At 51.2% G+C, this 12,052-nt stretch overlaps 1 long non-coding RNA gene and 5 other non-coding genes across 6 annotated transcripts; 1 reads left to right on the top strand and 5 right to left on the bottom strand.

Annotated features, from left to right (window-relative positions):
• The first annotated feature begins 3,281 nt into the window (after positions 1-3,281).
• TRNAN-GUU (transfer RNA asparagine (anticodon GUU)) lies at positions 3,282-3,355 on the top strand. The gene has a single exon. It is a non-coding gene; the product is annotated as a tRNA-Asn (tRNA).
• LOC119235314 (uncharacterized) lies at positions 3,355-6,923 on the bottom strand. Its single transcript, XR_005122818.2, has 3 exons — positions 6,736-6,923; positions 4,936-5,515; positions 3,355-4,543 (listed from the first exon to the last, which is right to left on the bottom strand). It is a non-coding gene; the product is annotated as an uncharacterized LOC119235314 (long non-coding RNA).
• Positions 6,924-7,386: 463 nt separating this feature from the next.
• Positions 7,387-7,459, bottom strand: TRNAK-CUU (transfer RNA lysine (anticodon CUU)). Its single transcript has one exon. It is a non-coding gene; the product is annotated as a tRNA-Lys (tRNA).
• An 815-nt stretch (positions 7,460-8,274) lies between these two features.
• Positions 8,275-8,346, bottom strand: TRNAH-GUG (transfer RNA histidin (anticodon GUG)). The gene has a single exon. It is a non-coding gene; the product is annotated as a tRNA-His (tRNA).
• Positions 8,347-8,866: 520 nt separating this feature from the next.
• On the bottom strand, positions 8,867-8,938 carry TRNAG-UCC (transfer RNA glycine (anticodon UCC)). Its single transcript has one exon. It is a non-coding gene; the product is annotated as a tRNA-Gly (tRNA).
• A 2,008-nt stretch (positions 8,939-10,946) lies between these two features.
• On the bottom strand, positions 10,947-11,018 carry TRNAE-CUC (transfer RNA glutamic acid (anticodon CUC)). The gene has a single exon. It is a non-coding gene; the product is annotated as a tRNA-Glu (tRNA).
• Between the last annotated feature and the right edge of the window lie 1,034 nt (positions 11,019-12,052).

Raw genomic sequence — 12,052 nt, 5'->3', positions numbered from 1 at the left:
GAGCGTGAGCCCGGGGCAACTGCCCAGTGAGCTCTTGGCCAGAGGCAATGCTGTGCAGACTCCCGGGTGAGGCACTCTGGAAGGCCGCAGTCGGTTGTTTTAGCAGAAGCATTGCAGGCAGAGAAGGCAAAGGCCGGTAAAGTGAATGTTTATTCCAGTGAGAACAAAAAGCTGCCCTCCCGCGATGCAAAGGCTCTGTGTCCCTACCCTGGGCTTCTGAAAACTGGCTTCTAAACTGTTTTCTCCTCTCTGGTGCTCTGCTCTGCTGATTCCAGTTGCTTCCGATCTCTGCCTGCGTGGTTCAGTATGAGCACCATGCTCCGCTGGGATTCCAGCTTGCGAGACCGCCATCAGGTCATTGCCCCAGTCCCCTCAGGAAATCAGATCTGGCACTGCCTCGGTCCAATGTCACATGTTTTATCCAGTTTTATGGTGGTCTGAGGCATAAAGTTGAACCTGTTGGCCTCACTATGGCATAGCTATAGCCGGGAGTCCTGAATTGTTGTCAGCGCCTTTAAAATGAAGGCTTAATCATGGATTACTGACTTCTAAATAGTTTAACCAGTGCTTTCCAAATCTACAGATGACGAGGACTAAGGATTTTGTCTTTACTTTATTAACAAATACAACTAAGAATAAGCCGGGAGTGCTGGGTTCACTCTCAGCATGGTGACCCCACAGCACAGAAGGAGATGGGGTGGGGTGTCCTGGTCTCTGGGCATATTCCAATGCTGGGACTACAGGAGGGGCAAGATATGCCACCTCAAAATATGTTCCTTTGGCATAAGATTGTTTTGAGCTAAAGGCATTTGGAAAACAGCAGGTGCAAAGGCTCTGACCTCTACTTTTCTTTCAGAAAGCAGGAGATGAAACTCCCATGTAAAAGATGTCCTTTCTGTCCCAGGAGGAAAGAAATGTTCTTATCACCAGGGATGGGAAGTCAAGGCTGAGAGAAACTTGACAGAAAGATCCTGTTAAAATAACACCTGTCTTTCCATATATTTTACTTTTCCACAGTTGCTTCCCATTGTTCAACCTAGTGTATGAACACATGGGCCTACTCGTGTCTTTGGGTTTTCATTTTCCTACTGGAATTCCATGTACATGTAAAAAATCCTGTGTTTTTCTCCCATTATTCTCTCATGTCAGTCTAATTCTCAGGCCCAGCTGGAGACCTTCAGGAGGAGAGACAAGGTTATGCCTCCCCTACAGACTCGCCTACAGACCACAAAAGAAGGGGTTAGCAAAAAATCACCTGAAAGAGGCCAGCACTAGACCTATGACAGGGGACTTGGTGTAGACTGGTAGATCTAGTAGAAAATGCTAGAATTCCCAGACTCGGGTGGGTGGAAGACTAAGAACTGCCCAGAAAAACAAAGGTTGAGGGGAGAGGCTCAGCAAGACACTGTCATCACTGCGGGTCAGTGAATAAATCGGTCCTGGAGATACATCTCTCCACGCCCCCCAGCCCCCCATTTTCTCTTCCTCCACCCAAAGGCTTGGCTCTTCTCTCTCTGGATTTCCCCCCTCGTTTCCCCACGCGTGCTTGGGCGGCCCTCGCTGGGGGCCTCGTCTCACCGCGCGCTTCTCTTTGAGCGCAGGGTGTCGAGCTTCTCCCGTGGGGGAACACGTCCTCCTCGGAATAAGGGCGCCCGAGGTCTAGAACAGACCATGTAAGTGACAAAGGAAATTTGTCTTGTACTTTCAGCTCCGGTGTCTGGGCGACGGTTCCGCAGCAGAGGGAATGAGGTCGCGCCAGGCCTGGGCCACTGAGCTTAACACAACCCAGTCCCCGTCCCTCGGCACAAGAAAACCCTAGTTTTGGGGTCATGGAAAATAGGAAATCGTGGGTGCATCGGTGTCAGAGAACAACGGACATTATTCTTTACTCCCCAAACAGTGAATGGTCTTTCCTGGGTGCAGTTCCCAGGGGAGGGCAACGCGCGCCTCGTGGCCGCCAAGGGGAGGCCGCAGCCCCCCCGCCCCCCCAAGGAAGCCGGACCCCCACGCCACGGGCCTGGGCGGGGACGCGGCGCTCGCTGCAAACTGAGCTGGCGGGGCGACGCCGGGCTCCTCTCCCCACGTGCCGCGGACCAGCACAGCAGTAGACGATGAGGCCACCTCAGGGTTGAGAGAAGCATGCAGGGTGGTCAGGGCGTCGGCGAAAGAAATGACACACAGACACACTTCAAGAGTGAAAATCTGAGTGTAATTTTCTTTGAGTTTGTGACCAGTATATATATGTTTTCCAAAAGCACAGGAATGAATATCAAAGAAATTAGCTTGCCCAGGGGCTCAGTCTATCACCATCAGGGAGGTGATCTACATAACAAGCAATGACCATTATAGAAGAAGGAAGGAAGTTTAGAAAGACAGATAAGGGATTAAAGTTTGTAGTTCTAGAAAGACGGGATAAGATTTTTAGCATTCTTGTAGTGGTTCTTGGTGGTCGTTCTCTTTTGATAAGCTTCTGCCTTTTCAGGGAACTTCCGCTGCACTTCCTCTGCTTCAGGGTGTTTTGCTGTTCTCCCCCCGCGCGCTGGTTGCCCAGCCGGACCTAGGGACGGTTAACCCTAAAGGTCACTGCAGGGGGAGGTGCAGCACCCACGGCAGCCCCAAAAGCAAAAATCCCGCGCCCAGGCCAGAGGCCAGCTGCGCGTGACGGGCGAGCAGCGGCGGCCGGAGGGAGGTCGGGGTACCTGCTCGCGCCCGCGGCTGCCCGGGGCTGTCAGGACCCAGCTCCGCGGGCTCTTGCTGCTGCGCTCCGAGGGGCCGCGCCCAGCGTTCGTTTGCGCCCAGAGGCGCCCCCAGATTTCGATGGAAAGACGCCCAGGGGGAGGGTCTTTCTCAGTCCGTCCCAAGAAGGCCGTCCCGCCCCCCGCGTCCACCTCCGCGGTCCAGCGCCTGGAATTTTCCAGCTTTCCCGGACCCTTGGGAGGAGGATAAGCTCGAAGCTCCGGCGGGGTTCTCGGCTCCCCGGGCCCCTGCGGCGGGGTGCACTTCCTGCCGCGCACTGGGCACCCCCGAGGGCCTCGGCCCTGCGACGGGGGCCGCCTGGCGCGCGCGCCAAGCCCAGGCCCCGCCAGCGGAGCCCCAGACGCGGGGCGGCGCCCCTCCCGCCCGTGCGCGCCCCCCGGCCCAGCGCCCCCCGGCCCAGCGCCCCCCCGGCCCAGCGCCCCCCGCGCGCCCGAAGCCGCAGAGCGAGACTGGGGGGGCCGCGGCCGGCGGTTGAAAAGCGAGTTGTGCGACCAGGAAACGGATTGACGAGGCTCGTCTTTCGTGTCTCTGTGGCGCAATCGGTTAGCGCGTTCGGCTGTTAACCGAAAGGTTGGTGGTTCGAGCCCACCCAGGGACGCTGCGTTTTGGCGCCCGTCCTCGCGCGCTGTTGTTAGCGCCGCGTCCTCAGGGCCCTCCCGACCGTCTGCTGCGGGTCACACTCCAGGACGCGCTGCCAGGAAACCCAGGTTCCATGAAAGTGCCCGAAAGAAGACATTTTTCGGCAAAGCTTTTTGTGTGTGTGTTTGTTTGTTTTCCCAATAGAACCCGCGCTTGTTGGGCGGTGTCTGGCTCCGGGGGGCTTTGGAACTCATCCCCAAGCCCCGCGCAAATCCCTTCACTTGTGGCGCCTGAGGTTTTGCACGCGCCTGGAGACCTCGACATATCGAGACTGAGAAGCAAGAAAACCTCGGTCTTCGTTTGTGTGAAGCCTCGGGTGCCTGGTGGAGGTTTTGGTTCTTCCACGACGTGACTTTGAAGAAGTTACTGAACTTTCTGTGCCTCCCTTTCTACATCTATAAAAAGAGACAAACATTTGTGCTTCCCTCATGGGTTAATCTGAATCTGAAGGAGAGAGGCTCATCCAGTGTTGGAGCACTGCCTTCCGGTGGCCTCTCACCACCATGTGCATTGTTTTCCTCATCCTTTTAAGATCCTTCACAGAGCACATGTCAGCGTCCCTCAGCTGATGGACATGACATTGGTTCTAATGTTTATTGTTTGATTCTTCAGCTCTCCTGCCCTGCTGTGACGATGCAGGTGCCTCTCTTTTTCTTTCTCCTTTTCCTAATAGGCCTGTCCTTTTCAAATGTAAAAATAATAATTCTTCAGAAGACATCCCTGTACAAACATCCTTTTCATTTGTGCAAGGCTTTCCTTAAAATAGATTCCTTGAGGTGGAATTGCCTGATAGAATTATTCGTGCATTTCTTCACTTCCTAATTCCTGACTAATTGCCCTCCAAAGAAGTTGCACCTTGCCATTTTCCCACATTCTTTTCTTGGCAGCACCGTTCTGACATGTAACAGAAGCACAACTCATCACTTTTGCTTGAACACATTCCTCTGAATCTTGCAGGTGACAGGCTGGTGGTCTACTTTTCTCCTGACCTCTGAGAATTCCGGGGTGCTGGTTCCTAAAAGAGCCTTGAGTTTGGATTCACCCGACTGCAGAGGTGCTGTTTCTGATGCTCCTGTGACAGCTCAGGTTTCTTCCGTTGCTAAAGGACCCAGAACTCACCTCCCAGGATGCACTTGCATGGCTCCTCCTGAACAAAGTAAAAATTGGAAAGGAGAGACTTTTAAGAGACTCTAGATAATGACTCCTTTATTTTCCCAGTGAAACCAGAGGAGAGATTGTCTTTTGGGAAAATTTATTTGGGGAACTTAATGATGGTGGTTATTCTGTTGCTCTTGTGGATTTGTTTGGCCTGTGCTGGTATATGATGCTTGCTATAAAACCTTGTCTGGTGAGCTGAGGGGGACAGAGAGCTAAAGAAAACTTAAAGAAACTTGAAATAGGGCATGAATGCATAGATCTACGTAGCCTAAAGTCTTATTTTGAAGCTTTCAGAGATTTGGGTTGATGTCCTAGCTCTCAGGCTGCTGTGGGAAGATACCACAGACTGGGTGATTTAAACAACAGACACTTACTTCTTACCGTTTTGGTGGTTGGGAAGTCCACGAGCAGGGTGCTGGTGGATTCAGTTCTTGGTGATCCTCTAGCACCAGTGGAGAGAGATTCCTAGGCCTGATTGGGGAGGGGAGAGAGCGGTTCCCAGGCCCTGAAAAAGTGCTACTTTCGATAAAACTGTGTCTGATGAGCTGAGGAAAACACATAGCTGAAGGAACTTGAATAAAATAGATAAGTTTGCACTTTCGAGATTTACCTAGAGTAAAATCATATTTTGATGCCCCTTGCAGAAGGCTGCCTTGGGAGTTTATTGGCACATGGCACGGATGAGGCTGGTGTCTCTTCTGTTTTTATAAAGACATGAATGTTATTGTGGGTTCTTCACCCTCATGGCCTCCAAGCTCCCCAAGGCACCACATCCTAGTACCACCATATGGATTTTAGGGGGCTATAAATGTTCAGTCCGTAGTAGGTGGTGACATAGAGACATTCCTGAAGTTCTAAAATGCTCTTCAGGTGACCAGATCATAGAGAACTGAGAACAGTTGTGTGAAGGTAGAAGGTGGAGCGAGACTTGCCTGTAGTTCTTTGATCTTTTCCTGAGGGGCTGCAGGAGAGAGAAAGAGAGAATATGAGGGATTATAGAAAGGTCCATGCAGCCTCCTCCACCTCATCTCCTCTGCTCAAGCACCCAGTTCCCAAAGACCAAACAAATACTAACCTGATTGCTCATAATAAATTATTTTATTAATAAAATGAAACAATTTTATTTTTCAATAAAATCCACAAGTATGAATCTATTTTTTTTAAAGATTGATTTATTTATGCACACAAGAGCTGGGGTGTAGGCCAGAGGTGGGGGGAGGGGGGAAGAGGACAGAGTGAGGAGACAGAGTGGGGAGCAGACCAGGAGAATCTATTGAAATCCCCTGCTGAGGGGAGCAGCAGGGAGACAGGAGAGGTCTCTGAGCCATGTGGGTAGCTCCCTGGCCCAGGATGGAACTGATGCTGCAGAGGCTGCGGATAGCTTCACAGTGCTAGACTGAGCCCCTTGTGCCACCAGGGAGGCCCCTGCATCTATCATTTTTATTACAAACTAACCTCCCACTTTATAAGTTGTATGATAAATAATTGTCAGCCTTTTCTGCTCTCCTGCCCGCCATTAGGTTTGATGATGGGTCCCTGTGGTGGGCACCTGGAGTAGGGTGTGGGCATATGTAGGTGGGTACACCTGGGCTGAGACTGGGCCTATAAGGGTGGTGCAGAATGGAAGCAGGAAGAGAACCAGCAGAGAAGCAGAGGCCACGAGAGAAGGCTGGAGAGCCCAGGAAGGCTGGAGAGCCCAGGAAGAGTGAAGACTTGCTGGGGGCTGGGAGGCCTGCCAGCCTCCCGGCCACCAGCGCCCCTGCTTGCTGAGTACCTGCTAAAATGACAATAAAGGCCTGCAAAAGCCACCGAGGGCTCCAGAACTCTCCTTCACCCTTCTGCTCCTCTCACAGAGATGCTGCTCCATCTCTTCTTGCCCCTACATAAGTACACATTAAAAACCTCAGACAAACCAGGCTGTATTCACCGGCTGTCACTCCAACTTGCCAACTTGACTGCGGAAGCCCAGAGCAGCCCTTGACCCCAATCACAGCCTGTCCCCTAAGAACCTGGGCCGGCTGCAGCGTCATGGTCCACAAGTTCCACCAGATCAATATAACTGAGAACCAGAAACTCCCCAATGCCCCCCCAATAATCACATTTTTTTTTTCCTATCAATGACTCACAGTTCCTATCAATAGAAACTGAACTCAAATTTGTGACTGTTGGAAGAGTGCTCACCGAGTGAGATCTGTCAGTTTGCCTCCCGGGTTCAGATCCTCACTTTGATTATCAATAAACTCGTCGTCTGTCGCTGACATTTTTATTACACTTCACCTTTACATAGACGACAAAACGAAGAGTAAGAGGACTTGGTAAAGAAAGGCCGCTTTTTGGGGGGAAGTCTATCCACGCGGGCCAAGCGTGGCTTCCCCCCCACCTTGCAAATCACCTTAACGCACAGCCCCGCGCAGCCCAAGGACCTGGAGACACAGCAGCGCCGGGCCCTGCCCTCTCCCTGGCCCCCACGCCCTCTCGCGCGCCCCCTCGCTCTCCCCGGCGTGTCCCGGGCCCTCGGGCGTCCGTGCCGGGGTCTTCCCGGGGGGTCAATTTCCCAGCGTCTGGGGGCGGCCCTCGGCCCCCGAGGCCGGGAGCCCCAGCAGGGAGCCCCGCCCGCAGGTTTCCACGCAGCCTCGTCCTCAGGCGTCTCTGGAGGCGCGCGGTGGGGTCCGGATTCCCCTTTTTTGCTGAGTTTGGGACAAGGGGAGGCGATTCCTGGGCCACTTGGCCGGGGCCGAAAACGAGAGCGGCCGCAGCAGCGGCTCCGAGGCCGCGTCTGGGCGTTGCCGACTCGCGGGAACGAGGGAAAACAGAGGAGGAAGGAAAACAAACCGCCCAACGTGGGGCTCGAACCCACGACCCTGAGATTAAGAGTCTCATGCTCTACCGACTGAGCTAGCCGGGCGCCCGGGAGCAGCCGCCTCGCAGCTCTCTAACCTTCCGCACACGCGGGCGCGGCCAGCCGCAGCGGCCCCGAGGCCTCGGCGGGGGGCTGTGGGCGCCCCCGCGGCCACCCCGCGCCCGGGAGCCGCCGCTCGGAGAGAAAGACGGGGCTGCGGGGCCGGGAGGACGCCCCGGAGGGCGGAAGCGCGAGTCCTGACCCCCGTGATCCCGCAAGCTCGTCTGCCCGGGGCCCTGCGGAAGCCGCAGCCGCGACCCCTACCCCCGCGGCGGCGGCGGAAGAGCGCGAAGGAAAGAGGCGCGCGGCCGGGGGGCGGCCGGGGTCCCCGGCTTCTGCTGCCGGGGCGCGGGGGCCGCAGCCCCGGCTGGCTCGGGGTAGAAGCCCTGGGCTCCCCGACCTCGACGGCCAGGGCGGTGGGTGCGGGTGGGGCTGAGGGGCGCGCCGCGGGGAGGACGGGCCCCGCCATCCGGGCGCTCGTTTTTCGACTGAAACGGGGCGCGCCTGAGGAGGGGGGCGCGTCCGTTACGCCGAGATGTCCAGGCGGGCGGGCCTCGGGCGGACGCGCTGGCGGGGCCGCGGAGCCCGCCTTTCTCCGCCTCAGGCCCGCGCCGAGCGCCCCGCCTCATGGCCGGGGTGAGGGTCCCGGGTCGCCCCGCCTCACGGCCGGGGTGGGGGTCCCGGGGCCGGCGAGCCGCGGGGAGACAATAATTCACCCGGCTTGTCGCTGGGCCTTGCGCGCGGCCGGGACGGCGGAGCCGCCGACCCCCTCCACCTCCGAGGGGGCAAAAAGCGGAGCCGCGCGGCGAGGTGCGACGACCTGCCGTGACTCGGATTCGAACCGAGGTTGCTGCGGCCACAACGCAGAGTACTAACCACTATACGATCACGGCGCGCCACCCGCCCGGCGGCGCACTGCGGCGGCCCGCGGCGGCCTGTGAAGGGAGCCCCCGCGGGCGGGCGGCCGGGCTCGGGGAAAACCGCAAACGCGTCCGCGCCGCGACCCGTGGCTTCGGGGCCGGGATCTGCGCCCGTAAATCCGGGCTTGGCGGCGCCCGCGACGCGCCGGCTCCTCACGAGAGCGCGGAGAGAGGCGGCCGCCGCCCGGGAGCCGCGAGCCAGACGCCTCTCCTCGTCCCGCTTCTCGAAAGAACCGAACCGCCGGGCCCGAGGAGCTTCTCGTTGACGCCCCAGCGGAGTCCCGGCCTGGGGCTCCTGCCCCGGAGTGGCGGGAGCGACAGAGGAGCGGAGCTGGTGAGCTGTGGAGGGCGTGAGGCCCCTTTCCTTTGTCTTGTTCGCGCGCGCTCGGGAAACACTCGAGTGCCCCAAATCACGCGTGTGGGCAAAAAGAATTTAAAAACTAGGGAGAAAAAAAGTTATTTTTTGGCTTTTGGGAAAGTAGAAAAGGAGCGCTGCGTTGGCCGGGAATCGAACCCGGGTCAACTGCTTGGAAGGCAGCTATGCTCACCACTATACCACCAACGCGGACCGCGGGTGGTTCCCGCGCCGCCCGCCTATGAGGACGGGTCGGGCAAGCTTTGTTCCCACAATCTTTGTTTCCTATTTTACGTTTGTCTTAAGAGAAATTTCCAGCACGAAGCCAAACAGCCAGGAGAAAAAGAAACGCTCTAGGATTTCTTTATAATTATTTTGGAAATTCTGTGGTAGTTTCTTGTTTCACGGTTTGAGGAAAGTCAATTCTAGTTTTTTCCTCTTGGCATTTGAAGGGGCCTCTGAAATCCAAAGGACAGAGAAATTGCTGGAGTTATTTCTACACACACTGCTGCCGGCTTGAGAGTGTTTCCTTAGGGCAAATGCATAAAGATAAAGTTGCATTTGAAAACATATGCACACTTTTTTTCAAATGCACACTTTTAATCTTTGGATACTTATTGCCAAATTGTTGTGTGGAGAGATAGCACTAATTGTCACTGTTAGCAAATAATATCAGTCAACTGCATATTTTCTTTCTCTATCTTCACGAAAGTGCAGGATAAAAACAAGGAGTCTCATTTTAATTTGCATTTATTCTATTACTATTGCAGTGGATCATTTTTCGTAACTTTGCCATAAAACTGTTTGTATTAATTTTAAGACTTAAGTCATACGCTTTGTCTGTCTTTCTAGTGGGTACTTATATTACTGATTTACACCAGTTTGTCGTTTGTCTTGTGGTATTATTTGTAGGGTTATTAGATGGGCAGAAGTTTTCTATTTTTATGTAAGCTAATCCATCATTTTTATCTTTTATAATTTCTGTCTTTGCTTTTATCTTGGATAACTCTTCTTCCAACCCAATATTAAGATAATTATTCACTACTAGCTTTTTATCCACAACTAGCTTTTTGATTGTTTCAGTTCTTCCATTTAATTTTTAAACCCATTTTGTATATAGCATCAGCTAGTAATTCCACTTCTATGGATTGAGCCTAAGGAAATATTTGGGGAGATACACAGACACATATCTCTATACAGATGTTCATCACACTGTTTTTTGTAAAACCAGAATTTTAGAGGGAAAATTAAAAGTCCAGAAATACGATTGATACACACACATGAATTCTTTAGATTATACTTGCTTTGTATGTTGCTGACGGGAGCATAGCTTGGTGTGACTGCTACAAAATACTTATTGACAATAACTATACACAAATGCACACACCTTTGAGGCAGCATTTCAATTCCTGGGCACTTATTCCACATATGTGCAAAATGACGTGCAAAGTAATTTATGGCAGCATTATTTATAAGAGCAAAAGATTACACTTGTCTGTCAATAGTTCAGTTACCTGTGGAATGCCAAATACAATGGATTACTGTATTCTGTAAGAAAGAATAAGGAAGCTCTTAGCATCTAATCTGGAACTATTTCTAAAATATATTTTATATAAAATATATAAATTATAACTATTTCTAAAATACAACATTAAAATGAAAAAAGGCAGAGTGCAGAAAAATGTTTATAGATTGCTATTATTTGTGCAAAGGTGGGATCATATTTAAATATGTACATATGTATGCAAGCAATACAGCTATTCCATAAACTATTATGACATTATAATTATGACACTAAATATCGTTTGCCTTATCAGAGGGAAAGTAGATGACAAAAGTGAAAATTCAGTTAGGCCTTTTTGCCTAAAAGCCTAATTTGAATCTTAAATCAAGTATCCGTTTCAAAAATTAATTAAATTGGAAGAAAATGTATTGCTGAAGAATGTTATTTTTACTGGAAAGTGTTAGAAATACATTGTTTTTTTAAGTGAAGTGATTATCGATAGAATAGTTTGCACAAAATTCCATTTCCTGTTTCAAAAATTAGAGGTTAACTGTTATCACTGAAATAGTAGAAGTACAAATATTTTTTAAATAGTAATGGTCTACATTTTCTGCAGCGTTTGGGGTTTGGGCAGGAAGGGGAAACTGACTAGCAGAAACCAGGTCAATGATTGAAAAGATTTTAAAGCATAGTTAAAAAGAAAAAAAACATGTCTTCCCTGACCGGGAATCGAACCCGGGCCGCGGCGGTGAGAGCGCCGAATCCTAACCACTAGACCACCAGGGAACCTGCTGCTTTGCTGCCACACAGAATATATGATACTCTCAGACCTTGTGTTCTTTGCTTGTTCCCGCCCCTCCTGCCCCCCCTTTATTTTTCTGTGCAGCCATTTCAACTCCTGGGTTTTGAAGTTCTTACCGTCTGGGCTCTCCTCAGAAACAAAAGCCGGGAGAAAAGACCGAGAAAGCGACTGAGCAGGAAAGCCCTCAGCTGCAAGCAGTTGTCTGAATCCCTGAGCTGTGACCCGTAGAAAAGTAAAGGTGCCTCCTGGGGCTTTCCTCAAATTGACCAGGATCTTTTCCTTCATAGAAAGGACGTCATATGAGTAACATTAAGAGATCCTAGTCCTACTACAGCCTTTTTTCCATCTCGTCTGAATTTCGACCAAAATGTTGCCTAAAACGACCGTCACAGTCAACCAGAGTGACTCAGGGCCGCTCGTGCCCCGCAGTCTCCAGCATCTGTGCTTAAGTCGCTGGTAGGAGATTAAGAGGACAAGGTTTTGGAGCTTTCATTTTTAAAAAAATATATAAAGAAAGAAAAGAGGGAGTCAGGAGAAAGTCGGGGTGCAGTCCTGGACTGAAGGAACTTTTAAGACCATGCCCACCAAAGTATGCCAATTAACTTTATATGGAGAAAAAGAAAAGAAAAATGGCAAAAATATTAACAATGAATCTAGGTGTAGGGTAATAAAATATTCAATATTTTATTCTTTCAGCTTTTCTTTAGGTTTGGAATTTTTTTTAAATAAGCAGTTGAGAAAAAATGAAAATGAAACCATCAAAACCTCCAGCCTGCTTTGTTCAGATGTCCACAATGACATTCACTCCCTGCACAAATTGCTCAAAATAAAAATTTTAAATGAAATAGTAAAATGAAAAAGGATAGTAAAATGAAATAGTAAAATATGAAATAGTAAAAAATGAAATAGTAAAATGAAAAATAGTAAATGAAAAGAGGATTAAAAGTTGGGTCATGAATAGTGTGTATATATCACAGAACCTCGCAGAAAAAAATGGGTAGCAGGATCTGGGGTATTC

Source organism: Talpa occidentalis, unplaced genomic scaffold (genome assembly GCF_014898055.3).
Source record: "Talpa occidentalis isolate TD23 unplaced genomic scaffold, MPIMG_talOcc4v2.1 talOcc4.9, whole genome shotgun sequence".
NCBI classification, from domain to species: Eukaryota; Metazoa; Chordata; class Mammalia; order Eulipotyphla; family Talpidae; genus Talpa; species Talpa occidentalis.
Note: the sequence above shows the minus strand (reverse complement) of the source record. Positions and strands in the feature narration are given on the sequence as shown.